This window comes from Spermophilus citellus (genome assembly GCF_964194105.1).
Source record: "Spermophilus citellus genome assembly, chromosome: 8".
Lineage (NCBI taxonomy): Eukaryota > Metazoa > Chordata > Mammalia > Rodentia > Sciuridae > Spermophilus > Spermophilus citellus.
This window is the reverse complement of record NC_138189.1, coordinates 17977266-18004787: the sequence shown is the minus strand read 5'-3', so window position 1 is coordinate 18004787 and position 27522 is coordinate 17977266. Positions and strand designations below refer to the sequence as shown.

General features: G+C 40.2%; 1 long non-coding RNA gene across 1 annotated transcript in view; it reads left to right on the top strand.

The window, feature by feature from the left end:
• The window catches only part of LOC308654131, a 59926-nt gene that overhangs the window by 5563 nt on the left and 26841 nt on the right, over positions 1–27522 (top strand). The window contains exons 2-4 of the long non-coding RNA XR_014023181.1: positions 2715–2880; positions 3589–3699; positions 4989–5052. This is a non-coding gene — a long non-coding RNA (uncharacterized lncRNA). The remainder of the gene's footprint in view (positions 1–2714; positions 2881–3588; positions 3700–4988; positions 5053–27522) is intronic.

Here is a 27522-nt window from a genome sequence, read left to right as displayed (position 1 = left end):
AAAATAATGCCTGATTCAACCCAGCAAAACGTTAGCAGAGTATCTGGAACCTGGCGTACACTCTGAGAGTATTTCCTATATGGATGAATAGATGAGTGACTAAATGACTGCTTAGAAATGAGAATTTTAAGAAAAGGAATTGTTTAGTGAGATTCTCAGATTTCTGCTTGGACAAAAAAGAAAATGGTGGGATCATCACTGAGATGTGGAAGAGGGGAAGAAACAAGTTGGGAGAATAGTTTGGGAAAGGTGACAATGATGACATCTATTCAGGACTGGTTGAATTTGAGTGGCTTAGGAGAAGAACTCATAAAAGTACTCTGGCATGAGGTCAAGAGTGGTGACTAATCAGTGGATAGGTAAGTGGTAGTTAAAAATGTCATGCAGTTTAGTCATCCAGGAACACTGTGTGCGTTGAGAATATAAAATGTCTAACAGAGAACCCTGAGGATCACCAACATATGGTGCTTGGCTGGAGAAGCACTTGTGGAGGCCTAGGAGGGATTTGTAGACATTAACAAAGTAGTTTGGAGAAGTATTGCTGTAGAAGACAAGAGAGGAATAAGTCTCAGGAATTAGCATTTTCAAATATTTCCAAAATGACAGGTATAATAGGGGGTTGAAAATGATCAATTCATGTGTGTGTGTGTGTGTGTGTGTGTGTGTGTTATTTTTGTTTGTTTGTTTTTAGTGCTAGGGATGGACTTCAGGGCCTCACACATAGTAGGCAAGTGCTCTATCACTGAGTCATGCCTCCAGCAGCCCCCTAAGTGTGTTTTTTTTTGTCATTGGGGATGTTGGAGATGCTACAGAGTTGGTGATGGAATAAGAAATGGAATCATTAGAGTCAGTGAGTATAATACCCTCCTCTAAAGAGCTTGTTTGTGAAAAAAGAGAATGGATGGCATAGAAAATACTGAAAGGTGAGAAATCAGCTTTTGAGTTGGGGATGCTAATTTTTTTAAATGGGAAAAAATAAACAATATTACATCTTGAGAATAAGTAGTGATTTAAGAGTAACATTATACAATTTTCCTATGTACGTATGAATACACACAGTGAATCTTCCCATCATGTCCAGCCACAAGAAATTAGTTAAAAAATAGCTATAGATAAATGGCAGAAAGATCAATATAGGGAAAGGAGTAGGGGGTGGGGAGAAGGAAGGGGAAAGAGGGGTGCTGACTCAGAATAAGATATATTCCATGCTTATATAATTATATCAAAACAGACTCTACTGTCATATATAACTAAAAAGAACCAAGAAAATATAAAAAGAGGTAACATTAATAAATAGGTGGAGATGTTTCCTGGAACAAGGCTTAGGGTTGAATGAGCTCAAGAGTCCCAAAGGATGGATCTCCACTGTCTGAGGCAGAGTCACATCTCCTCTGAGATTAAAGGGAGATGAAAGGGTGAAAACACACCTGTATTTGAGTTAAGTGGGCAATTCATCCATACCTTATTTCTTCCATTTCTCTGGTAAGTAGACAGCAAGATCATCTGCAGAGAGTGAATGGGATAGAGGTGATAAAGAGAATTGTAAATGCTGACTTTGGGACTGGCTTCTCCAGTAACTCAACATGAAACTAGACAGAGAGGAAAAGTCATCCTGTAGCTGTGCAGACTTTGCTGAAGATGAATAAGAATGTATCTGTTGTGCAGCAATTTTCACAGTTACATGATTTGCTTAGCATCTGGAAATAGCTTGGGTCTACCTAAAATTAAAATTGCAGATTATTACAGAGATGCAAATTGGCATGAACTGGGTACATACGTGAATTTCTAACCTCAGATCCATGATTCATGGTCCATGTGCAACTTTGGGAGTAGACAGCTTATGGACTCCTAGAAAAGAATACAAAAATTTGTATATCTATGGACTTTTATGGAGAGAGAGTTCATTCTTAGTTTTCACTTCATTTTCAAGATGTCTTTGATCAAAGTTTTAATATTAAAATATTGAATGAGGAATATGATAGTTGTGGATGAATGAGTGATACTCAAAAGATGATGAAAGAATGAGGATGTGATTCCTTTGGGTTACGATATTCCTTTGGATTACTTATGTTAAAACATGCGTGCATCACACACATGCACACATACCTGAAAAAGGACTAAATAGCCAGAATATATAAAGAACTCTCAAAACTTAATAATAAGAAACAAATCACCCCAATTGGCAAAATATTTGAACTGAATGGCAAATGATCACATTAACTGCATTAGCCATTCGAGAAATTCAGATTGTAACCAGAAAGAAATACTACTGCACAATTATTAGAATAGCTCAAGTAAAAAGGAAAAATAGACAAGAATGACAATATACCATGTCAGCGAGGATGCAGTGAAACTGGAATACTAACACTATTCTAGGCTGCTCAGTATTCACCAAAGAGAAATAGAGAGAGTGCTCTGAGACAAAAGGGAATTTTAGGGGGTGATGGAAATACTCTACATCTTGATTATTTTGGTGGTGATAAGACAATAATTATTAAAACTTTTCAAAATGGATAAAACTGTTCACATTAAAGTTAAAATAATTTTTGTTGTATGTGACATATATCTCAAAATATGTAGAGTGCAAAATTCTATGGAAAAAAGTGCTCTGAAGGGGAATGATAGGGCCGTGTGTAAATGATTTTGAACTATTCTCAGCATCACCTTTCACACAGAGTGTTTTTTCTTTGATGCAATCTCTTCTTCAATTACAGATGCAAAGCACAGAAGGCTCTAAGGGTTTCATGGAGAAGAGCTTCTGGGAGAAGAATCTTCATGTGGTAACAGCAGGAGGAAAAAACCCTACTGTCAAGATGAAAATCAATGGAAAACATCTGGGCCCTCCCCCAACTAGAGTCCTTTCCCCCAATTTATTTTCTAGTAAGACTTTGATTTTTATTAAGAATGGACTCCATTGCCTTCCACCATTAAGCCCAAACACAAACTTGTTCCCCAGAGAGAGGCAATCACGTTAGTTCCTCACATTCCTGTTTTGCCTTAGAGAACAACAGTGCAGATGAGCATGTTAGATCTCTGTTCATTGATTAAAGCCAGCCTTGCTAGGGATACATACAGAAAAGGGGCATTTCCTTAAATCAATACAGAAGAGCGTCCATTTCCTGAGGACCAAGCAAAGGGATGACACAGAACTACCAGGGTTTGCCCAAGCATCACAAAGCACCAGGGACCTGGATATGTGGGGGGCAAAAATATATGGGTGGCAAACAAGAGAAAGTGAAATTGAGGATGGGAAAGGGCCAAGCAGGAAACAAGAGCAGCTTTAAGCTCCTCAAAACTTTCACAAGAAGCACGTGTAATTAACTGTTCCATCTTTATCTTCAGATTTGAATTAAAACAAATCAAGTTGAGTTGAATTGAGTGGTCTCAACTCAAGATCAAAGAGACAACCCTGTGACATGGTGTCTGGAAGACGAGGTGTCACTTAAGGGAACTCAAGGACCCACCCTAAAAGCATCTATGAGATCAGGGCATCAATACATATTGTTGATAGTGAAGACAAGGTGCCCTGTGGACTCCAAGGTTTCCTCTTACCCTCACATATCTCCTCTTATTCCAAAATGCTTACAGGATAGTCCCTCGCCAACAGCTGGCGTGCTCTGTGAAGAATTCCTACATAAAACAAGTAGCAGAGAGAACTGCAGTTAACCCAGGGGAACTTACCCATGCCATAGTTGAAGGGTAAGTCCCTCCCTAGAAGCAAGAGCTGCTATTAAATAAGACACAACTGCTTTGAGCTTAGTTTGCTGGAAGGAAGTGACGAGGGACAGGGAGAGGGTGAATTTAGTGAGAAATATGGAAATGAAACAGTTGCCAGAGTAAAGATGATACCTGGTCAAGTTTTTTTCCCAAAAAATATATTGGGGGGAGAACAAATTTTACCAATATCATAGGTAAAGAAGAAGATAATCCAAGTGAAACTTAGATTATTTAAACTTTACTGCAGATTGAGAAAAAATTGAGTTGGATATAACAAGGATCTGTGTTTAGGAAAGGTAAAACCTAGTGCAGACTGCTAGGGGACACAAGCAGCTGAGTTCCCGCCAGTGAGGACCAGCCCAATACAGCCATTGATAAGATGGAAATCCGGGGTGGACTAGACCCACAACCAGCAAGAGGTTTTCATCAATTCCTTAGGAGGGAAAAATTAGGAATTAAAATGAGAGTGGTATTTACATACAATTTGACTATGCTAAATATAGTTTGTTTACATTATACTTATAGCTAAACAAGCCAGTGTTTCTATTTTGTTAGGGTCCTGGCAAATAAATGATTACAGACTCCAATCAAGCAATTGAATGAGTGTTCAATAGAGAAAATGATTTCGAAGATACAGGAAGGAGTCAAGAAATAGAGCAGTGAAGTAGTGCTTCACCAGTCACCCATTACTATTTCTAGGAATAAAGGGCAGAGAGAAAAAACAGTCACGGGAAGCAAAGAAGAGAAACAGTCAATGTGGGCCACTCATAGGCCATCTCATCTTCTGATGAGAGTCTAGTAGGTGGAGCACCATGAATCCATGGGGGAGTGAGGAAGGCAGCAAAACTTTGTCTCCTTTCTCCTTGCTTCTTTCCAGTGGTCCCATTGGCTACCTCCAACAGAAGCCAGAGCCCATGGAAGTCCATTGCTGTAGGGTGGATAGGTTAGCCTCTCAAGGCAAAGGTGGCGGGGAGGAAGAGAGGTGAGCACAGGCACGGAGACAAGATTGCCTGCAGTCCAGTCCCCCAGGCCCTCAGCAACCATGCTGTCCTGCAGGCAGCAAAAACTTACGACTTAATGTTGCTAGTGTATCATGGGGTGACGCCAGTTCCTTCATTCTTCTACATTAAACTTAAATATTAGTCAATGGTTATGGTGTAAATTAGTGGAAAACAAATAATCATGACATTTAGCTTTCTTAATCTTGCTTTAATTGCTGGTGTGAGGCCTACTTTGCTAATCATGACTACCATCTTCTGCCACCTACTCAGGTTCCTGGTGCCTTCTGCCTGTACCTGGCTGGATAGGTGGTGGCCTGAACCTTCATTCCCACAGGTCTATGTCCTTACTGTTCTTGCTTTTGGAGGGGATGTAAGTAGATTCAATTTTTAATCATAAATTCTGTTGGGTAAAAGGCTAATAAGAAGTCTCCTTGAGGGCCTCCTGTGTTGCAAGCATAGTCCCCCTTGTGCTCACTGATGGCAGCAATCACCCTCGTAGAGTTGTCACCTGGCATCGATCCCGTTAGGCCAGGATCAGTCATGCAGGTAGGAATCCCCCTTCTCTGCCTGTTGGTGCATCTCCACAAGGAACCACGCATGGCTGAGGAGGAATCAGCTTGAATTTCAAGGGAGTCAGTGGGTAGTATCTTGTTGCCAGGTGTTTCTCCTTTGGCATTAGGATCTCCAAATACATAAGCTTTCATAGAACTAAACCAGGGAATGTCATTAGTATTACCTGCCCATTGTTGCATTGCCCTTGTCTTAAAATGTGTCACCTGGTTGGAGGTCCTATTCTGAGGGGTACTATTTCCAGGCATGTGTAATAAAGTTCCACAGACTGAAAGGTTTAGAAAACAGAAACTCATTTTCCCACAGATCTAACAGTCCAAAGTCCAAGGTCAGATGTGGCAGTGCCATGCTTCCTGGGAATTCTGTGGGAAAGGATTGTTCTAGGCCTCTCTCCTAGCTTCTGGTGGTTCATGGCTCATGTCAACAGGCCTCACATCCCCACACTGTATTCTCCCTGTGTGTGTGTGTGCGTGCGGCACGTACCTGTGTGTGTGTCTCCTTCCATGCACAAATTAGTCTTTTTCTATAAGGACCTAAGATACATTGTATAAATGGCTAACCATGCACCTATGTGACTTCGGCTTACTCAACTGATTGTATCTGCTATGATCCTGTTTCCAAATAAGGTTATACTCTGAGACATGGTTGGTAGGTCAAGACTTCAGCATATGAATTTTAAGGGATGCAATACAATTCAGCCCATGACAGGTGCCATAACAATCAATAAGCCTATTTCTCCTTCCACACCAAGTGTTTGAGTCGATCACCTGAAGTACCCCTGGAAGAATGACTTTTTCGTAGCAAAATGGAAGGTCTCCATCACAGTTACTACTCCATGAGGTCAGAGCATCTTAAATGACCACTTCTGATATCTTTACAAGGTCCTGAATTACAGGATTCTTTCAAGTGCTCATTGTACATAAATGCCAAGGTTGAGGACCACCAGACCAGATAAGTAGCCCACTATTGAATTTTTTTTCTTTCTGCCTGTGTTATGTTCTGTGTTGTTCTGTGTTACATGCATTTCTTATGAAAGTTGAAAATCTTGCTGAAGCAGTTCTGTACAGATGAAAATAGACTCAAATGAAAAAACAGCTTTGTTTTTGATTAGATCCACTCTTTCAGTATAAGCACTGATATATATCTTGGTAGATATAGATTTTGCATTGGGGACAATTCTAGGACTAGCTCCTCAAAGGCTTTATGTTTTTATTATGGGCTCTGTAATCATGTTTAACTTTAATTAATTTATCTTATACCAGTTTATATTCATGTGCACACACATATACCCATGCTCACATAGGACATAAGCAGCTATTTGTGTGAAATATGATTTGCGTGACAATAAAAGATTCTTTTTGTCTTGGAGTCAATCTCCCTTTATCCCACTTTGAATTCCAGAATTGTCACTAATGTGCCAGGCAAAAATCCTTCTTGCTACAATATTCTGTGCAGCAGTCATTTGTTCTAATAAAATGTTTCCTTGGACTAAATATCTCTGATGCAGTAAAAATATGACAGGCTTGAGGATAGGGAAATACAGGCATCATCTCAAGTTCTACCCCTAAATGTCCCTGTAGAAGTGACAAACTATATCTATGGGTAAAAACAATGGTTACTGATATTTGATCCAAAGAATCACATGAAATACTTGTGAAATGATAGTTTTACTGGCCCATTCCATACCAATCACTATAAAATCTCTGAAGTAGGGGTCAGCAGGGATTTTTATACTCACATTAACCCCCAAACCCAACTTACATTTTTATGAACTCCTGACTTGGGGAAGTGCTCTCTCATGTTATTTTTATAGTCTATTCCTGTTCTAATTATGGGTGGAAACTAAATAAAGGCCACTATACTTATTAACCCATTGGATCATGTTATTCTTTTCAGTTTTCCTGTGATCATCAGGTAGAAGGATGTCCTGAGGAATGGGGCTCAGGATGGGAACTTCTGATGAGTTAACAGTTTGGTGCAGCAGGAGGCCCAGATGTCAGGTGCAACCAGGGAAGCTTGGATGACTTGAGGACAGAATGAGGGCCTTAGGGATAAATTTGGGGATAAGAAAAAAAAAAACTGAATGTGTATATTATCTATAAGTGTGTATGTGTGTGTGTGTGTGTGTGTGTGTGTGTGTGTGTGTGAAACAGACTAAGTACCCAAATTATAGAGACATTTATAGAAATTGCTAAAAATGATAGTGCAGATCTATATTTATTGAAATGGAAAGATGCACATGATGGATTTCTAAGTGAAAATTGTGTCTTAGGTTTCACTTTGGAAAAAAGAAATATTCCCTTGGAATTTGGAGACTATGCATTTGAAGTCTGGCTGAGTTTCTTAAGTGGTGGGAGTAGTTAATTTTTATGCCCTCTTATTTCCCTTTTGATATGAACTAATTTTTTTTTTTTTACAATGGGAATTCAATAGTTTACAATTGGAAAGAGCAATAAAGCTATTTCCATTCTGACAATAAAATGTTGTGCTGGTTGCATGAGGATGGCAATTGTTTTTGGACATATGAAGGACCCAACAGAGCCAGTGTGAGGGGGAGTTGGGTAAAAAACAATGACGATCCAGAGGGAAGAAGAGCTATTCCAGGAAAAGCTTCAATCTCCCAGGTTCTTTTTTTTTTTTTTTTTATTGATTATTTATCGCATTACATAGTTCATGATATATCATCTTTCATACATTAGACTCAAATTGTGCTTTGAACTCCCATTTTCACCCCAAATACAGATTGCAGAATCACATCTGTTACATATTCGCATTTTTACATAATGCCATATTCGTGACTGTTGTATTCTGCTACCTTTCCTATCCCCTACTATCCCCCCTCCCCTCCCCTCCCCTCCCATCTTCCCTCTCTACCTCCCCTGCTGTTGTTCAATTCTCTCCCTTTTTTTTTTCCCTCCCCCTTGCCCCTCATCAGCTTGCTCTCTGGCCCCCCAGGTGTGTGCAGCACTTTTTGCCTTCCTGGGGCTAGTAAGCTACCTGTGGGTCACTACAGCAAGGATCATTGTAGTGGTCAGGCCACACTGTATTGTTTAAGATTTAACTTCTTTGTTTCTAGTTGCCAGCCTTCAAGTTTGCCTGGGGTTACCTGCTCCACAGACCAATGTATTTATTTCTGATGCGCAACCCAGTATTGCAGGGTTGACTAGCAGCTTAGAGGGAAGCAAGGGAATGGAGTCTATTTATAGCAGACAGCAACAAAGGTTTCCTTTCTTTCCTTTACCTCGAATTGTATTTCTCTGAAACTCTGCCCATGTTGTGCAGAAATCAAAAGGGCAAAAGAACAAGTTCCTCAGAGCTGGTTGTAAAGTTCCAGGGCTCTGTTTTTAGAGCAAATATGCCAGCTTCAGAGGAGGTTGCAGCCACCCTTGGATTCTAAATCAGCTTGATGGTGGTGCAAATAGATGCAAATGAGGGTCAAATCAATTTCCATAATGAACAGCACAGGCAAGGCAGACTCCTCTCCACCTGACTCAAAATTACTAGAAAATCCAATGAGGGCAAGAAAAAGAAACAAAGAAAGAAAGGGAATGCTAAGTGACTAGAAAACTGTTGCTCCTTGGATCTTGAAAATAGAAATTGTAAGGTCCAAGAATGATTTCAGATTTAGTTCTGGAAGCTTCCATAGAAATGGCTAATTCTAATGCAGATCCTCTGGAGCTTTTGGTTGTGACCAGGCCTCCTTTTGCTTCCTCTATTATGTTTTTCTTTCCCTGTTCCTGAGCTCCATGTAGTATCACACTGGTTGGCCTTTGACAGCCTCTACCTTTTTAGCAACTTTGTTGAGGTATAATTCATCTGGCATAAAATTCACTATTTTAAAGTGTGCAATTCAGTGGTTTTAGTATATCATAAAGCTATACAACCATTACCACTATTGAATTTTGAAACTTCCATCACTTCCCAACAGAAATCCATACCCATTAGCAATCACTTCCCATCCTCCTTCCTCTATGTATTTGGCAACCACTAATCTAACTTTCTTTCTCTGTGGCTTTGCCTGTTCTGGAGGCTGCATATAAATGGAACCATGGTCTATGTGGCCCTTCGTGCCTGTGCTTTCTTTCTGCCTCCTATTTTCAACATGCACCCATGTGGTGGCATACATCAGTACTTCATACCTCCTTATGGTGGCTTGGCCTCTTTCAGCATAATTCACATGAGGGACATAAATCTTTGTGTCTAAGAGGAATGCAGTGAACTCTGCTTATTTTGCTGAAAACCACATGGAGTGGGAGGTGTCAGTAACATGGCTTAACCTTATGACTTGTACATTTGGTCTTTGCCCACTGTTCATTTCCCTGTATTTTAGAAATTAGCTTCATGTCATTCAACTGATGATGAGCTGAGCTGGGCTTATATTAATCATTAACAGGTGTTTCAATAAGCCACAATGCAGACATTGGATTCCAAAAAGTATTTTGATACTTCTGGCACAGCCTACGTCTTCGTATATGGTTGACTTGCTTCTTCAAGGGAGATGAGATTCGCTAGAAGTATGATACATATGGGCCATTGACTGAACCATCTGAGGAATTTTTAATTGGTGTGAATATGGAATGTAATAATTTATATGAATCCATTGCTTTTAAATGCTTAAGTACATGGAGAGAAATAATTGAATGGGCTTTATTTACTGGAAGGCCCTCAATGCCTTTGGATATCTCCAAATTTCTTCATATAAAGCTATACTTCCATGAAAATCATTAAGATGCATTTTTGAAATGCCTCTCTTGTGCATACCCATACTTTGAAGAACTATGGTTTCCTACAATAATCATGCACAGTAAGCCTTCTGCTCTGGACCATTCAGTCGATAGAACATCACACTTATCAGGCAATACACAGGTAGAATAAAAATTGAGGCTCTTGATTATGCCTCCAAGGCTGTGCTTAAATCTGTTGGAGGACAGAGGAATCAAGTTCAGCCTTAAAAATGTTTTCATTGCTGGTATTAAATATTACAGAGCATGTTTGACAAGTGGGTGAAAAGAACATACCAGAAATCTATTTTTCTACAAAGTGCTAGCAAAGGAGAAACCTCCTGAGAAAGAACTCATTTATTCCAGGGCTGATCTGGGATCTCAATCTGGAGAGATGAGTTCTCTTAAAGTCTGTGTAGAAAGAATTCCAGAGGGTCACCACAGTTGTGAAGTGGACTCAGATCTGGACAAGCAATTCCATCTTTCATAATAGTGTCATATTATGGAGAGGATGCCAAATTAATGTGTTTTTTTTTTTCAAAATAAAAGATGACACATCAAAAAGAGTTGGCTCTTGTGTTAGGCCATTGGGTCTGTTCTCAGCCACACAAGGGTTCAGGTTCACTATGCATGAAACTTGGGTAGGGAAGTTTGAGGAATATTTGCAATAGTGATTTTCTTTTCTAACACAAGAGAGAAGTAAACGAATTGGCTGGGTGTAGCAATTTGACTCTGTCACTCTACAGGAAATAATAGAGATTTTACTAGAACTCTTTCAGTCGTTCAGATTGCACCCCAACCTATAGCCTTAATGTCCACCTTCCCCACACTAAACTCTGTCAAGTATTTGAACACAAGACCTATAGGTTATAGTTGTGCCTATGTCACAAGCATAGCACAACAGACGGTGACAGATCATCCTCTTCACAATAGCACAGAACCCAGTGTTGTTATACACCAGGAACACTGTGGAGCAGGAGTCAGGAAGTTTGGGGTAGCTGTATCTAGAGCAACAGTGTGAGGGTAAAAGGGTGGTAGGGATTTGAAAGGGTAGGGCGACTTCCTTGTGAGCACCCATGGGATTAATAGAGAAGAGTCACACAGCTTCCTCGGTGGAACTGCTGTGGGCATAGCCAGTCTATGCCAAAAGCTATTGTCCCCTTTCCTATTGTCCTTATGTGGCAAAGGTTGGTGTATCATCTTCACAGACACATGGGAGAATCATCAGCATAGGTGAGAGACATTAGCAGGGTTCTGGAAGTCTGCAATAGCAAATTTGGGTGAAAGCCAAAAAAATAAATAAATAATAATAATGACTGGAACCATAAAAATAACAGCTATTGAATATACTGTGTGCTAGGCTATTGAATATACTGTGTCCTAGGCTCTATGCCAAGTGCTTGCATTTAGTGTTTCTTTCAGTCCTCACAATAACTCTTTGAATTAAATACATTAATTACATTCATGATACAGTCAAGGAAATCAAGGCATCATGAGTTAGTCTTACCTTGGAAGGGCCATTTTCAGAATTCAAATCCAGGTTTGTTTTCTACTCCTAGCTCACGTTCTTAACCTCCATAGAATATTACCTGCCAGGTTATCATCAGAATGACTCAATTTTTAGCCATTCATGCATTGTGTCTGTATGGATATTTATTTGGCAACAATAATATATTTCTTTGAAATGTTATCTAAAACTTTGGCATAAATATATAAAGATATAGCTATCCAATGTACTTAAATGTGCTGTGTTCACATGGATAAGTACCATCAAAAGTAAATGTGTAAGCTTGATAAGAGAGTAGATTTAAATGAAAATAAAGACTAATATTGCAGAAGCATTTTTATGATTGTTCAACGTGTTTTAATGGAGAAAACCAGGAAGAAAGAAGTGTTTCCTTAATATCCTGGTTTGTGGTGTATCTTGGCATTACTCTGACCCTTGTAAAGTTCATCCATTGTATTTATTTTTTAGGTGAGGGAAAGGAGGTCTGAAGATATGAAGTAACTCACCTAAAATCTTAAGTTAGGAAAGAGATTCAAAATTAGGATGTTAAGCCCATTTGCACTTCTGGCATCCACTGCTGGAAGGATATAGAAGATGGAAACAATAAACATTTTCTTAGCCTTTAAACATGGTTAAACATCAATTAATCCATCAAACACTTGTGGAATGTTGACATTATACCATGGGAGATGCTGGATATAAGTCTTAACATTGATCTTGGGGAAAATTCCATTGTCCAATGGAAGAAACAGGACAGAAGCACACCATTGATTAATACGTGAAATATACGGATAGTGTAGGCAGACAAGGGGCATAAAACCACATTGCTAGGTAGACTTGGGGAAATCTAGAAGAGGAGGTAACATAAGAGCAGGACTGTGAGTAGAAGTTTGCCAGGCAGAGAACAAGTGAAAGGGAACATCGAAGACCATCCTGAAGGTGCAGAAGAGTTCAGTGTGGGATGGGAAGGAGCATCCATTTGTATGACTCAAATCTGGTCTTGAGATAGGCTTAGAGAGAAGGAGAGGGAGATCAGGTGCTTTATGCTTGAGGACTGCCCTTCAAGGATTTTGTATGCCAATCAACAACAACAACAACACTAACAAAAACCCAAAAAATGGCTCTGGACTCCTCTGTGTCCAATAAGAAACCATAATAAAGCTTTCACAGGAAATGTGAGTAAACTTCTGTGTTCAGAAGATAATTATATAAGGTTTGAGATGCCATGTCAAAGCACTAAGAAGGGGACATGAAGAAGAATTTTTAAAAGGCGGGCTATCTTGAAGACATCCCTAACTTCTAGAACACGCTACACAGACGGTCACCTATTGCTGAGGAATTTCTTCTCAATTAGGTGTCATGGCCATGTTCATGATCCTGTAGTTCATCCTTACCTGGGATGTTACCCTAGCTACTTCTCCTAAATCCTTGACCTCTTATAGCTCCAGTCAGGAGCCACTACAAACCCTAAGTCTTGAGGATCCCAAGAGTACCTGACTCAATTTGTGGGTAATCCTATACTTTGGTATCCTTCCTCAGTCAGGGTCAGGTTGTTCCTTGCAGGAACTTTATAGGAAGCTGTATCTTTCCTCATAGGTTTGCCCCATATAGGTCCCAATTGGTGGATATTCTGACGCCTTCAATCTTCAGAACACCCTGGCATGACCGGGTGTGTCTGGGACCCAAGGCCGGTCACCTTGGACAGCAGACTCTGTCATCCATTTATCCTAGTGACTCACATATAACATTAATTTTTGTGTGTGGCATGAAGCAAAAACATGACTGATAAGAATTCAGACAGTGTAAAGATTCCTGGTGGATGAGATTGTAGAAAGATACAGACTTAGAGGAAAAACTTTACCTGGTATTTCCCACACTAGACTGGAGACATTTCCAGAGATTTGAATTCTGTTCTTGATGCCCGTTGTAGCTTGTTTTATGACCTTGGCCAAGTCAATTAACCTTTCTATTCCTCTGATTGACCTTAGTAAACTTAGAATAATATATCCCTGGCTGCCTGGCTCCCAGGCATGTGAGGTTGAAAGGGTTAATAGGAGAATGTTGAGAAAGTATCCAAGGCACTGTTTATCAGTAAGTCGACAGTCTGTTGTGATAGGCAATCTACAAGGGAGTGTGCCAGATAGTAATGGGCTATGAAACCTCCATAAGAAAGATGATTGGACACAGTTATCTCTTTTCCTTGAAAGCCCTCAACTTGCAGGTCAATGAGCACCTCTGTCCTGGGTGATATTCAAGGTTAGAGGGAACACGTGCCTTACTACTGTACTGTAGCAAATCAGTTAATTATGGTGCAACCTGTTCCTAACAGCCCCTAAAGGTACTTGCTGACCTTGGACCAGGGCTGTGAAAAGACACTCTCCTGACAGGGCAATAACTACGGGACTGGTGAGCCCTTTCCCTGTACTCCCGTATTTACAAGGGGAGCTAAATACAGCAGTTACAATTTCCTCTGAAAGTCACCACACCTGTCCTCTCTCTGTGACTCCTTGATTCTGCCTATAAAGGACAGTAGCCAGCGGGGGTTTGCTTGTGATTGAGACTGCCAGGCAAGGGAAGGCTGGGGGTGTAACCAGGACCATTCCATCCCTGGAAAACAGGGGATGCCGAGCCCCAGCAGAACCTGTAGACAGACTGGGGGAACAAGGAGAAGGGTGCATTCTCAATGTCACGTTGAGACCACACTGGCAACCCTATGAAGAGTGGAGTGAAAAATGCACATTGGCGCGGGCAGGTTGGTTGGTTTATCTATTAAGATTAAAGTTTCATGGACTCTATGACGCAGCAATTTCACTTTATTGCCCTGTAGGAAAAAAAAAAATCACTTCTGCATAAAGAACCATGAATATGGACAGACATTTTAGCATACTTTGTAATTCTTAAAAAAGCAAAAGGGAAGCATGCCTTAAATACAGGGAACGGTGAAATAAGCAATGGGATATTCGTACGGTAGAACGCAACAGGGTGACCTGAAAGCACATGGGAGACGTGTGTGATCTTCAGCATATCCTGTTATTTTTGCCCTGAAATATACCTTGAATTGGATTGATCCTTACCATTTTCACCCTAGATCACATCCGTCACCTCCATCATCCGTCCATCGTCATTCCGGGGGACTAGGACCTGGCAATACATAGGTAGTGACCTCCCAGCTTCCTCATTTGCCCTCTACAGTTTATTTTCAATTCAGCAGTCAGTGCTGCACATGAGATGCCAAAGTGATCAATACTCTAGAACAACTCTGAAGGCCCTCACCAGTGCCTGCAGGACCGTAGATGATTTGAGCCCTGGCTACCTCTAATGTCTGACCATTACCATACCACATCTTGGGTGCTCCGCAGTCCTGCCTGCTGAATCAGTGGAAGTGGATTCCATGTGTACCTCAATGGAGAGATGCGTAGGACACACGGGCCACTCTGTGAATAAACACACCAAACTCCAGTTTGAAATGCCTGGGTTAGGAACCTAGCTCATCCACTTTCAACTGAGCGGCCTTGTGAAGATTAGTACCGTCTATGTATCTTAAGTTTTTTATCTTAAAACGTGGAATCACTAATGTTTTCTGTCTCAAAGAAATGTTGTGAGGATTAAATGATCAATTCCCATAAAGCAGTAGAGCCACGTCTCTCTCACGGTCAGTCTCAATTAGTATTGTAACATTTTCTGTTTAGGGACTTACTTGGTTTATCTATTAAGATTAAAGTTTCATGGACTCTATGACACAGCAATTTTACTTTATTGCCCTATAGAAAAAAATCACTCCTGCACAAAGAATCATGAATATGGACAACTCTTTGGAACACCCATATGAGTTTTTGTTTTGCAGTTTTACGTTTTCACCACAACTTGTGTCATGGAGGTTATTTTTATGTCATGTGATCAGAGAGGGACTTATCAATAGGTGACCGAGAGGCAGTGAAGAATATATTCTTCTTTTCAGGGAAGAATATTTAGGCAGAGAGAATAATTAAAGGAAATTCCCTATGGTCAGGGCCTTCCTGAATATTCTGTATAAAATAGTACCATGGAGCATGACATGGAGAATATAGAAAGGAAAAAAAAAGGCACATTATAGTTCCTACAATATGGGCAGTCCTGGTATAGAATCTCCCAAGGTTATTTTACAGGATACGAAGTGCTATGAAAAGAAAATGGTGACCCTAGAAGATTGGGAAATGTTAGATTAAACAATATAAACATGCTTTTTAACAGGATTTCTCAGGTTATTAATATGCTAATATAATATAACTCTTAAAGGGCTTTAGCATGCAGCATTTCTCAGTTACTTGAGCACAGAAACAATTTCTCTCCTGGAGCTTCTCACAAGTTTAATACTAGAAAGGACACATTGTGGAACATGCCTCTCTGGGTCAACATAGTCTTGTGGAATGATATATGTCCATAATTTTGTTTTTTATAAAATGTCTTTCAAAATCTCCTCTCTTTCTGCTGTGTCACACTGCCATAAACATTTGATACTATGATGTATTTCTGATTTCTCACTACATTCTGGGCTCAGATTTACATTTGATTGATGCACTGTTGTTGGTCATGCGAACATGATTTCACCTTGAACATGATTTTAATTTGATGGATGCCCAGAGTGTGTGTCGTTTGAGTAGGGCCTGGCCACACCAGATCTTTCTTTGGGCAACTTTAGCTAACATCCATCACTCCAAAGCCACGGTCATCCCTTGGGCTCAGGATGCTTTACACTGTCCTGGTCTCTGTTGACCTGCTGTAGCTCCCCTAGCTCATCCTAGTTAGGGGCAATACCCCAGGTACTTCATATATCATTATGGACGTTGTATGAACCCAGGGAATGAGGTATTGATGCCTCTTTCTGAGAGCGAGGCCATGAGTCACAGCTCTTTACCCTTACTAGTCCTTGTCTACACGTAGTCAGATAGCGCTTCTGCTGCTCCCATTGCTGAGCGCAGGCATCACTGTTCATTCAAAACTCTCAGATATGCTGAAAGGACCCTATTTCGCCTTTGTCAGTGTCTCCAGAGATCAGAGATTTAACTGGGAACCTTTAAATCCACAGTTGGAGGCTCAGCTTTCTGTAGATTGATGCCTCAGACAGAGAGCTGCTCTGATTTCTAGGACCCTCTTAATGAGGAGGCTCTTCAGCTATGTCTTGCTTGTTATTGGTACAATGATACACCAAAGACAACAACGGACACTTGGGCTTTGTGTATAATGACCGTGCCAGGCTTGTGCTGAGGTCTCTATGCACATTCTTTTATCAACAGCTTTATGAGATAAATATAATTATCCCCATTTTTCAGACAAGGAAACTATGCCGAGTTAACTTGCCAAAGATAACATCTCTACTATTTAGTGGTAAGAACAAGATCCAAACCCAGGATTTTATTTTCAGGTCTGTGCTTCCCATATACATTTAGAAAATTGAATCACTGTGCTTTCACTGAATTTGCTTATGTTTTCCTTAATTTAAATCTAAATAGTATTGTCCATGGAAAGTTACTTTGTGTTAGAATTAACCATGTGTTCATTTGCTAATCAATCAATCAAACATTTACTGAAGGCTAACTGAGTGTCAGATTGTGTTTCATGAGAAAGAATGGAAAATTTCTGAAAAGACATTATCTCTGACTTTAGGAGACTCCTGGTTTTTAAGGAGATGGAAACATAAATATGTATGTAGGGAACATAATGATTGTTATTATAGGTAGCCATATTTTTAACACTTATAGTATTTAATTCAGTAGAATGACCAGCAGGACATTGCAAGCACCATTACCTTAGTGTCTATACCAAATAAATCACAAAAAAGGTAGTGTTCATGCTTACTGTACATATGTTTTAGTAACTGTATGGTTAGATGGCTAAGTGAAACATCACTTCTCTTCCTATGTAGGTGACTGTGCTTCCTTTAGTGAGTCATTTAGCACTCTCCAGACGTGTGAAGAATTGATAATAATCCAAAGTGGATAAATCAGATCTCTCAAGTTGATCACAGTTACAAGACTTCCTTGCAGATTATTTATGCACCAGAGTAAAACTCTCCATCAGGAAACAGAAGTTGAGTGGGAAGGCCTTAGGTGTCTGCAAGTTTTGAATCAACAAATGTTGTCATTAAATACATTGGAAGTTATCCTTGGAAGGTTATAATAAATAAGTAGTTCTACATGTGGGTTCTGGAGAGGCAAGATGGTATCCTCAGGCAACATGGCGGACAGCCAGGAGAGAGGGAAGAACCATAGAGATGACTGAGCCAGAGACTTTTGAGAATGGAATTGTGTCAGAAACAGGGATTTGGTATATGGAGACTCTTCTCTGTATTTCCAAGCATGTATAAAATAAATGCTATACTTGATAAGAAGAACTATGTAGCCTATATCTGATCTCACTATTTTTCCATAATTTTAAGTATTTCTCCAATATGTCAGCCTGTTTCAGTTTTTCTAAGAAGAAATATAATGAGGGATTTATATCAATATTTCGACGAGAAAGAGAAAAATTTCCTGTTGCTATAGAGTAGAAATGGGCAATTTTGGAAATATCCAAAAGGAGAGATACAAATTTATGGGGTAATAGTAGGAGATTAGGAATAGCAGGTCAATAGGAGAATAGGGAGTAATATCAATAATTCCAGGACTTTTGTCTACTCAAAATCAAGGATTCTAGTAAGGGATATTAGTTTTCTAGAATTCTAGAATTGTCTAGTGTAGACAACAGGGGAACCAACCTTGTTTTGACTGTTAGTCCTAAAATCACAGGGTCCAAGGAAGAAGAGATATGAGTCATGGACAACAGTTAAGACGGATAATTTGCCAGGAGCATTGGTGTCCACCTATAATTGCAGCATCTCAGGAAACTGAGGCAGGAGGATCACGAGTTCAAAGCCAGCCTCAGCAAAAGCAAGACACTAAGCAACTCAGTGAGATCCTTTCTCTAAATAAAATACAAAATAGGGCTGGAGATGTGGCTTATGGTTCAGTGCCCCTGAGTTCAATCCCCAGTACCCTGTCCACCAAAAAGAGAGTTATCATTGGTTCACTGTTTGTCTCATTAAGCAAGCAAGATTTTACTAGCCTTTCAGAAACCTTAGAATTTTCTATCATCTCCCCCTGTTCTGTCTTGTTCTGAGAGCTCATACATCCTAAGGGAGTATATTTCACTTTCTAGATTTTGTTGAGGTAGGATGGCTGAAACTTGGTGGGACTGTTTTAGACAGAGATAAAATGATAGTCATATCCTGTTTATCACAAGGATAATTGTACTATTCATGCTGTGTATTAAAAGAGAAAGGTAAATGTGTTTGATCATTTCTTCATTCACAATTCTCTATTGGGGATAAACTATTGAGTAGACATGTTCCTCGAGATAAAGGATAAAACTTTCACCTCCACAGTCTTTACCCTCCATGAATAGTGCTGGGACAGAGAACATGATTTTATCATGATTCCTATGTTTGATGAGTGCAGAAAACCCTAGAATGTCAGAGTAGAAGCAATTTCCCATGCTGATGCTCAAGGTTGGCTTCTAAGAAATGTTGACACCAAACACGTCTAAATAAACTTTGCCTGTTTTAGGCCCAATGGGCCAGCTCGGAGCTAACAAGTTTAAAAGAAAACAAAGATGGGCCCTTGCTCTAAAGTGTCTTATCTCTCTTTAAGATATAAGCCATTCTGGAAATTAGCATAACCACGAGGCTGTAAATGATTATTAGCTGCAATGTGTGGTAGAGATAAGTTTATGGGAGGTCAGAGGAGGAAAAAGATCTCTGTGGATATCAGTATGGCCAATTTATAAATGACTTAATCTGGATGCCCACTCTGATACTTTGCCATCTGCTTTAAAAGAATTTCCTTCCATTATGTAAAACACCTGATCATGGGGTGGTACCTGCATTAATGGATGCTTTTTCTTTTGGGGAAGCCTCATGTGCTCCATCTCAAGTAGAGCTTCAAAGTCAGATTGCATTAGGTGTTCCTGCTGTTTGCCACTTGGCAGTTCTAATCTATCAACAGATGTCTGGTGCAGCACTTTTGTGCATAGAGCCTTTAGAAGAAGTCAGAGCTAAGGAAATTCACCAGCCCCTTTAGAGACAGAAACTCACAAGGCACACACCTTACCATCCAATCTTTATGGCTCGGCAGGAAGCCTATGGTATAATTTCGGACTTTTTCTTGGCATGTGGAATCTCTTACGCCTGCAACTTCAAAATGTATATATTTCCCCCAAATGAGATGTAAGTCTGTTAAGTTAATTACCATACAATTATAGCCATGGAAAAGAAAACCCTAATCGAACGTGAACAGCTTGTCTAACTATTAACCAGGCCATGGTGAACCATTACTTAGCTCTGACTTACGTGATCCATCATAGACTTTTGGCCCTCGGTGAACAAATGCTTAAATGAGTCCACAATCGTTTAAAGCCAAGAGGCCTGGCCACATGGAATCTTGGTGATTGTATTTAAATTGCTTAGTCATTATATTTTACTGGCATGAAGTGAAGGCCTGTTTCCTCCTTCCTCCATGGGATGGGAAAGTCTTCTCCATGGGATGGGAAAGAGTGGGCAGGACCCAAGAGGCACAATTTCCCAGGATTCCATCTACTAATGTGTGATTTGTTTTAAAATATTTCTGCTTATACAGTTTCTTAAGCCACTTCTAAAAAGCATTAGCAAGTCAAATCCCTCTGGATAAATTTCCTTTCTAGGAAGATCCAGAGTCCAAAGCATCAAATTCAGAGGATCTTTTAATGTTCGCTCCTTTTGAGCTATCTTCAGGCTGATTCGAGTTATTGCCAACATACAAGCAGTCAAATTAAAAACAAACAAACAAAAAAAAAAACCCCTCAGCTGTGGCATAATAAATTTTTGGTTTATAGTCTGAAATACAACAGGTCAGTTCTTATCAACAGAAGGGCATGGAAGCAGGGTTTGTTAACCAGATTGAGACTCAGAATTGGGAAACAAAAACAGGAAGACTAAAGCCAATCAGGAGTTATAACACTACTTTTGAGGTTTGGTAATCAGACTATGGGTTTATTTTTTTCCCCAGGACCAATACAAAATAGGCATACTGCCCAGGACCAACCCCATCACTCCAAGCTTGCAGTGGTATCAGCCATGGGGGTCTCCAAGCCATTGCTAATCAGGAAGCCAGACACACAGTTAACATAAAGACTGATGGAAGGTTGAGCAGATTCATGTGTCTTGGCTTTTGATGTGGGGTAGGGGGTGTAGGCATTTAGAAATAGAGGCATGTGGCTGATTCAATTCTTCAAACACAGGCTTTACTACTGCAAATGAGCTTTTCTGTTGACAAAGGAGTCTACATATCATTTTGGTTTTCTGTTGTTTCCTGGTAACTAGGGTCTGGGCGCAGGGAGATGGGGAGGGAGGTGTGAGGAAAGGGTGGAGGTGCATCCCTGCTAATGGTGTTATTGAGCTTCCACAGCAACCACCAATGGTAACCACCCCAAGGGCCTATCTGTAAACACACAGGCTGTTCCCATGAAAATATCAGTCTCATAAGACCAGTCTCAGCAAGCATATTGTGTCCTTCTTTTCTTCCACTCCAGCCTTCTGCTAACAAGAAGAGAAAGGCAAACATCTCGGGAATAAGAACCCAGTTGGGGTGATATTCCAGGATGTTTTGAATGTCAAGGCTTGCTTTCCAAGCTTACCTTGCTTCCTGTAAGAGTTTTGCAAAAGCTGAAAATTAGCTTTGGAAGAAATCCCAGGTAGACGTTTGCGTGGGGAGAAAATGCCAGAGAGAATGAAGCTTATGAAAAAGTGCCCAGGCCAACACTGGGAAAGAATCAAGCTCAGAAGGTACAGAAGAGGATGCATAGCAGGGATTTGTGGAGGCATGTGATGCCTGCAGCAAAGAAGAGGGAGGCGGACAGAAAAGCGATGAGCCCCCCAAAAGAGTGAGAAAGTACTAGCTAAGGGGACCAGTTTCAGGCAGCAGAGTAAGAACGATCAATAATTTCAGGGACATGTGTCAAGGGCATCGCTGGAGAAGCTCTTTGGCATTGGAACAGAGGCCAATCCCTGAATCCTGTCTATGGAAGGTGATGAATCCATTTCCTTCATGTGCCTTATAGAAGCATTTTTCTAGAGAAGATGGGAAACAAACATCGTAGAAGATCAGGTTGGCTTGGTACAGGTCCACCTGCATTGCTGAGGCAATGAAATGATAATACCTTACGAGGCGCTGACAGCCAAGAAGTTAATGTGAATGTTTCATCTTTAACATGAAAGAGCGCTGGATGGGGGCAGAATTGTCAGGAGCTACTTCTCAGTGTTCTGGAAACTCAGCACTGTCTTGTTTTCACCACCTCGACCCTGAGTTTTCTTGTATTTGAATAAATTAGGGCAAAGTTGAGTTCATCCAGCAGAGACAGGACAGGATGAATTATAGGAGCTTTGAGTGACTTCTATAAATTACCATTGTTGGTAAGGTTTTTCCTTGACAAAACCAATCCTTGGAATTGAGGAAACTCTCCTTGATGAGCTGATTTTTTTTCAAAAGAGGGCAATGCCCTGTGTAACAGGAGCTCTGAAGAACAGGTCATATAGATTTGGAAAGATAACAGTAAAATTCTTGGGGTAACAAACACCTCCAAAGAAGATTTGGTTTCCTGCTGCCCACTGGGTTCCCACAGCAAATGTGAAGTCACCCACTTTAGCAAAAATTTGCACTCTGATATTCAATAAAGAAGAACAGAAAAATGTGTTTAGCACAGGCAGGTGAGAGTCCTCCTGACAGTTTGCTGGATGGCTCCCAGCATGGGGCTAGTCTGCTAATATTCCTGTTCTCCTGAATATCCTCTGTAACTCTGGATGAGGCCTGTTGATGGAGTCCAGATTCTTCCTTGTCCTGTATCAGTAGTGCTTTGTCCACTCTGATTCCATCCTCCTCTGATACATAACATTGCCACTGAATAATTCAACCTCTTCATTTAGATTCTGTTAACTTATAAGACAGCTTTGTAATAACAGAGCAACAGCAATAGCTTCCTTGTGTACACACTGTGCCAAGCAATGCACTTTGCTTTTATATGCCATCTTGCTTTATCTTCACAGAAACTATGCAAGGTAATTATTTCAATATCCATTTAACAGATGAAGAAACCTGAGCTTAGAGGAGTTAGTGCATTCCCCCAGGTCTCTGCAGCTTGGAAGTGGTAGAGCAGAAATGTGAATGTGAATGTGAAGAGAATCTGACTAGAGCTCACAGTCATAGCCATTGAGGTATACCGTCTCCCAGGGGTCACTGTCAGGAGTCTTTGAGAGGAGCTATAAATAAATATGTATGGAATTTAATTGAATTCAAAATTGAATTCAAGATCATCCTTCTTTAGATCTGTCTTCAAAGTAATATGCCTCCAATATTTTATGTCTCTGTCTTTTAGTCCAGTTGCCAACCTAAGGTATAGATCCCAAAGCTGGACAGATGTGTGTTCCCTCCTGATCCCTCCATCTTTAGCCATGAGCTCCTGGTCAGTTTGCTCAACCTTTCTGAATTTCAATCCACTAATTTTTAAAACTGAGATGATAATAATGTCTGTATGGAGTTGTAGGAAGGATTGCATGCTGTAAACTATGAATGCTCCTGGAGTAGATGCCTCAAATACATTGGTTTCTCTAACACCCATGTGACTCTCTCTACTGCTTCAGCCAAGCAGTCTGCAAGAAGTCAAGGAGTGCTTCTTCCCTGGAGAGATATATCAAAGGCTACACTCTTGGGTCCTTAATTCAATTGCACCCTTTAAAACATGGAATCTCGCCATATGCTCTTTCTACCTTCCCATGTGATAGTTCATGCATTCCCTTGATTTTCTCTTCTTTATACCTTGGTTTGTGACTTGACACTGTCAACATCCTAATAAGTAATCAGTACCATCTGTGAGTGACAGGCACACTTTTGAAAGTCAACACTACTTATTGATTGTGGATGCCTCCCTTCCATCAATAGACTTTCTTGGTAGTGATCAAGGGCAGTAAGGCCAATGGTGGGGCCGTCACATAAGAGTTCAGATTTCACTGAAATCTGTAGAGCAAGGCTAATGGGAAATATTGTCATCCTGTAGATACTGCAAGAACTGCTGCAGTTTACTTAATTTGAAGGGACATTTCATAATTCTGGCTAAATTGGAATCACAAGTCAGAAGAAATCTAGGAGCAAATTATACTGATCTTGCCCTCTAGAGGCTTTGAAAGAATAAGTCTTGCCACAGTTGGTCATGACTATTGATGAATGTTTTTTTTTTTTTTCTTTTAGCTCAAGAGGGAAAGCCTCTATTTCAGGAATTGAGAGTTTCTGGGATCCAATGACAGAAATGATCAATTCTTCACAAACCAAAAGGCTCATGATTAAGAATGGTGAGAAATATTAGTGTTCAGTGAAGCGGTGTGAAATTAAAGTACTTTCAAAATTATTTTAGGAAGACATAATGGGTGTGCAGGAAAGTGGCTGTTCCCACATTAGGGTTCTGATATCAAGTTTAGAGGAGAAAATATTAAAAGCAAATATTGGATAATTATTCTGTATCGGGAACTGTGTTAACAACACAAACGTTATGTCAAGTAATTCTTACAACAACCACGTTGATTGTATCTACAGTTTAATCTGTGGCTTATAAAGGTTAAATAATTTACCCTAGGGCAAAAGGCTGGCAAATTTCACAGCTTGAACTCAAGGTCTGTCCAAGGAGTATGTCCTCTTTCTACCACGTAAATCTCATTTCCTGCCTCATGGTTTTTACCACAACATGTCACTCTGTGGTTTGGTTACCCCACTTTGGTGAAACTGGGCTTTCTCTTTATTCATCTAGGTTGTAAAAAATAATCTGCCTTTAGCCTAAGAACCAGGGATACAATTACCTCAGATCAGAGGAATGAGACTGGGAAAGACATTTGAAAATGGTAATTGAATTGGGGACATCCGTGGGACTACTTCTGAACCAAGAAGGCTTCTGAATACGCATGGGGACTGAACTCTGCTCTCAGCTTTTTCCAGGGATCCTTATGTCCAGAAAATGGAATCACCCACAATGAGCACAAGGCAGGCGTGGTCTCCACAGTGACCACCAAGCTCGACGCTTCCCTGAGCAGATGCTCTTTGTCAGGCACGGTACTAAATGTTTTAGCTCAGATCTGCCAAATTTTCATAGTTTTTATTTTTAAGATAAGATGAAAGTTATGAGAGCCAACATTGAGATCAAGCAAGTTACACCGAATCACGAGTTTAGGAAGCCACTGAGCTGGGGTGTGGGTCTGTCCAACTCCAAGTGTTTAGCGTGCCCTACTTTGATCTACTTATCAGTTAATGACCAACATTTACCTACTGTTTGTGAAGCATAAGAATCTCAGATAAATAAAGAGCAAGCCTTAGCCTCAAAGCTTTATAAATTTTCTATGTTTGAGGCAAACATGTCCTATTAGAAGGAAACCTTGACAGATGGTTGACCAGGACTGAATCTTTCTGCTTTCTCCTCCTGTTTGGCCCTGCACGACTCTGGGTGAGCAGTAGGTATTCTGCAGAGCTACATAATTGCCTCATCCATCTCAGGGCTTGCTTCTCCTACCATGTTCCACTTAAAGAGGTGAATCAGAACCATTCCACTTCAAATCATGACCCCTCAACGCTTTGGAGAATTCCGCCTTTGTAATTCCCTTGCTCTTCTATTAAGAGAAGTAGAAAGGAGAGTAGCCCTGGGTATGGGGCCCATGAGGTGGAAAGAGAAGCTAGAAAGATCAGGAAACAATGTGTCATAATCTCATAGTTCTCTTCCCTCTGGATTTCAGGACTGTTCTCCTAATGCCAGTTTCTGCTGTGCTGTTGCCCAGATCAATAGAGAAAGACAAAAACAAATCAAAAGACCCTACAAATAGAAGTTTGGGGTGATGCCATTTCACTCAGCTTGGCTCCTTCTCCAGGCTGGAGGATGGAGGGGGTGTTCAGAGGTTGCTGGCTTCCTGGCCTAGGCAGCCAGAGGGTGCCCCCTCCTCTTGGGACCCTCTGGGTTCTCGAGAGGTGCCCCAGGCTTAGAAGGATGTGCTCATAGAGACAGGTGACACTTCTCCAACTCTGGCTTTTTGTTTTAGGGCTCAGCCTGGTGCATAGTCAGTATTCAATAAATATAGATTGTTTATAGTAACATGACTTTAAAACGTGGATAAAAATGGGGGAGAGCTTTGATTACTTCAGAGACAACTAGAAGTCTCTGAGATCCTACTTTCTGCTAAATTGAAAAATTGATCTGACATATGGATACAAAAAAAAAACTAATAATGCTGTTCCATTCACTTGTGTACCCATTCCGGAAGCAGTAATCTGAGTCACTTCTATGTAAAAGACAGGGCTCCACGCCAAGAAAATACAGAGGTGGATTAATAGACACAGTCTCAGCCCTCAAAGATTTTATAGACTAGTGGAGGAATAGTCTAAATGAAAAGAACAGGAAAACACATATATCATATTGTTTTATATTAAATTATAAAAGGAAATGACTAAAGTTCAGATCTCAGTATAAAAAGCATTTGTCTCCATGAAAGCCTTTCACTTATTTGATCTCTCTTTTTTTACTCCTCAACTATTTAAATATTCTCCATTTTTTTCCTAGACACTCCTGTCATATTTTCCTACACTTAGTAGGCATAATAAATACATACTACCACAAATAACAGACACTTTTTGAGCACTTTCATGTGTCAGTCATTGCAGAGTGGCTCCATCTATATCCCACATTGTGCTAAGCACTTAACAGAATAAGAGAAGCCAGTGACTTTCATGTAATATTCATTTAATCTTCATAAGATCTCTACGAGGTATTACTATTATTATAGGTAAATTATCTTTACAGAATTTATACAACTAGTAGCTATCTGTATTCAGCGGCCGTCCCAGAGGTTTTTGTTTCCTGGTGACCATTCCTGATCACTGTGTTGGAGGACTCATACCAACCTTGTCTGAATATACAACAGAATATATCAGAATGCAGTGCACATGTGAAATAAATTAATGTTTTCATTTCCAAATATACATTCATATAAATATATAATGGGATCATCTATAAATATATATAAATATAAGTATGTAATACAAGATCACAATATAAGGTCCATTTTCTATTTGCATCACAGTCAAAAGAACTCGAGAAACACTGCTACTAACCCACAGAAACCCCTAACACAGGAAAATACAGAGGTCTATTCAGCACCCCAGAAGTGTTTCCTATTTAAAACTGGACTTTGAAGAGAAGGCAAATAGAGTCAGAATAGATATATTTTCCATGGTTCATGAGCTAACTCCTAAGTTCAACTCCTAAGTTTGTAGTCAGGGATATTGTAGATTCTTTACAAAATTTTTTCCCTCAGTGAAGATAGAAACCATAAGGTTTCCTTTGTGGGGTTGTTGTGAAGAGAGAGTAGATTTAAATTGCTTGGCATACCACTAATGCTGAACAAACATTGTCATGAGTGACTTCTCTGGCCCATCTCACAATTCATGTTGTGTAGATATTAGATCCTGTTCAAAGAAAGCCTTAAATTCTGTGGTGTGACCTCAAACTGTTTGGGAGTCTTATCATTTTAAATCATTAGACTATGGTGACCGAGAGGTAGGTCTTCTAATCCTTTAGGAAGTCAGTAATAGAGCAACAACTCACAGTAGCCTAGGAACTGGGATATACCAACACGTCTATCCAGATCTTAGTCAAAGAATGAAGCAATGAACAGGGAGTGTCTTAGGGGAAAGGGTAACTGTGCTTCTCCAGGTCCTTTCATAATAGTGATGTTTTGGAAGGTGAAGCTGCTGTGGAAAGTCACGTGTTGGAAGGATTCATTGAGCTCAGGCACTTTAAAGACGGGAAGGTTGTGGAAACTCCCTCCGAGGCTGCAATCTCTTGAGAACTCTGGAACCTGTATTTTTCCAGTTCTGCAAGGACTCTTGCTCTGAGATGAAAAAACAGATGCTCCTTGCAGCTGGTTTCACCTATT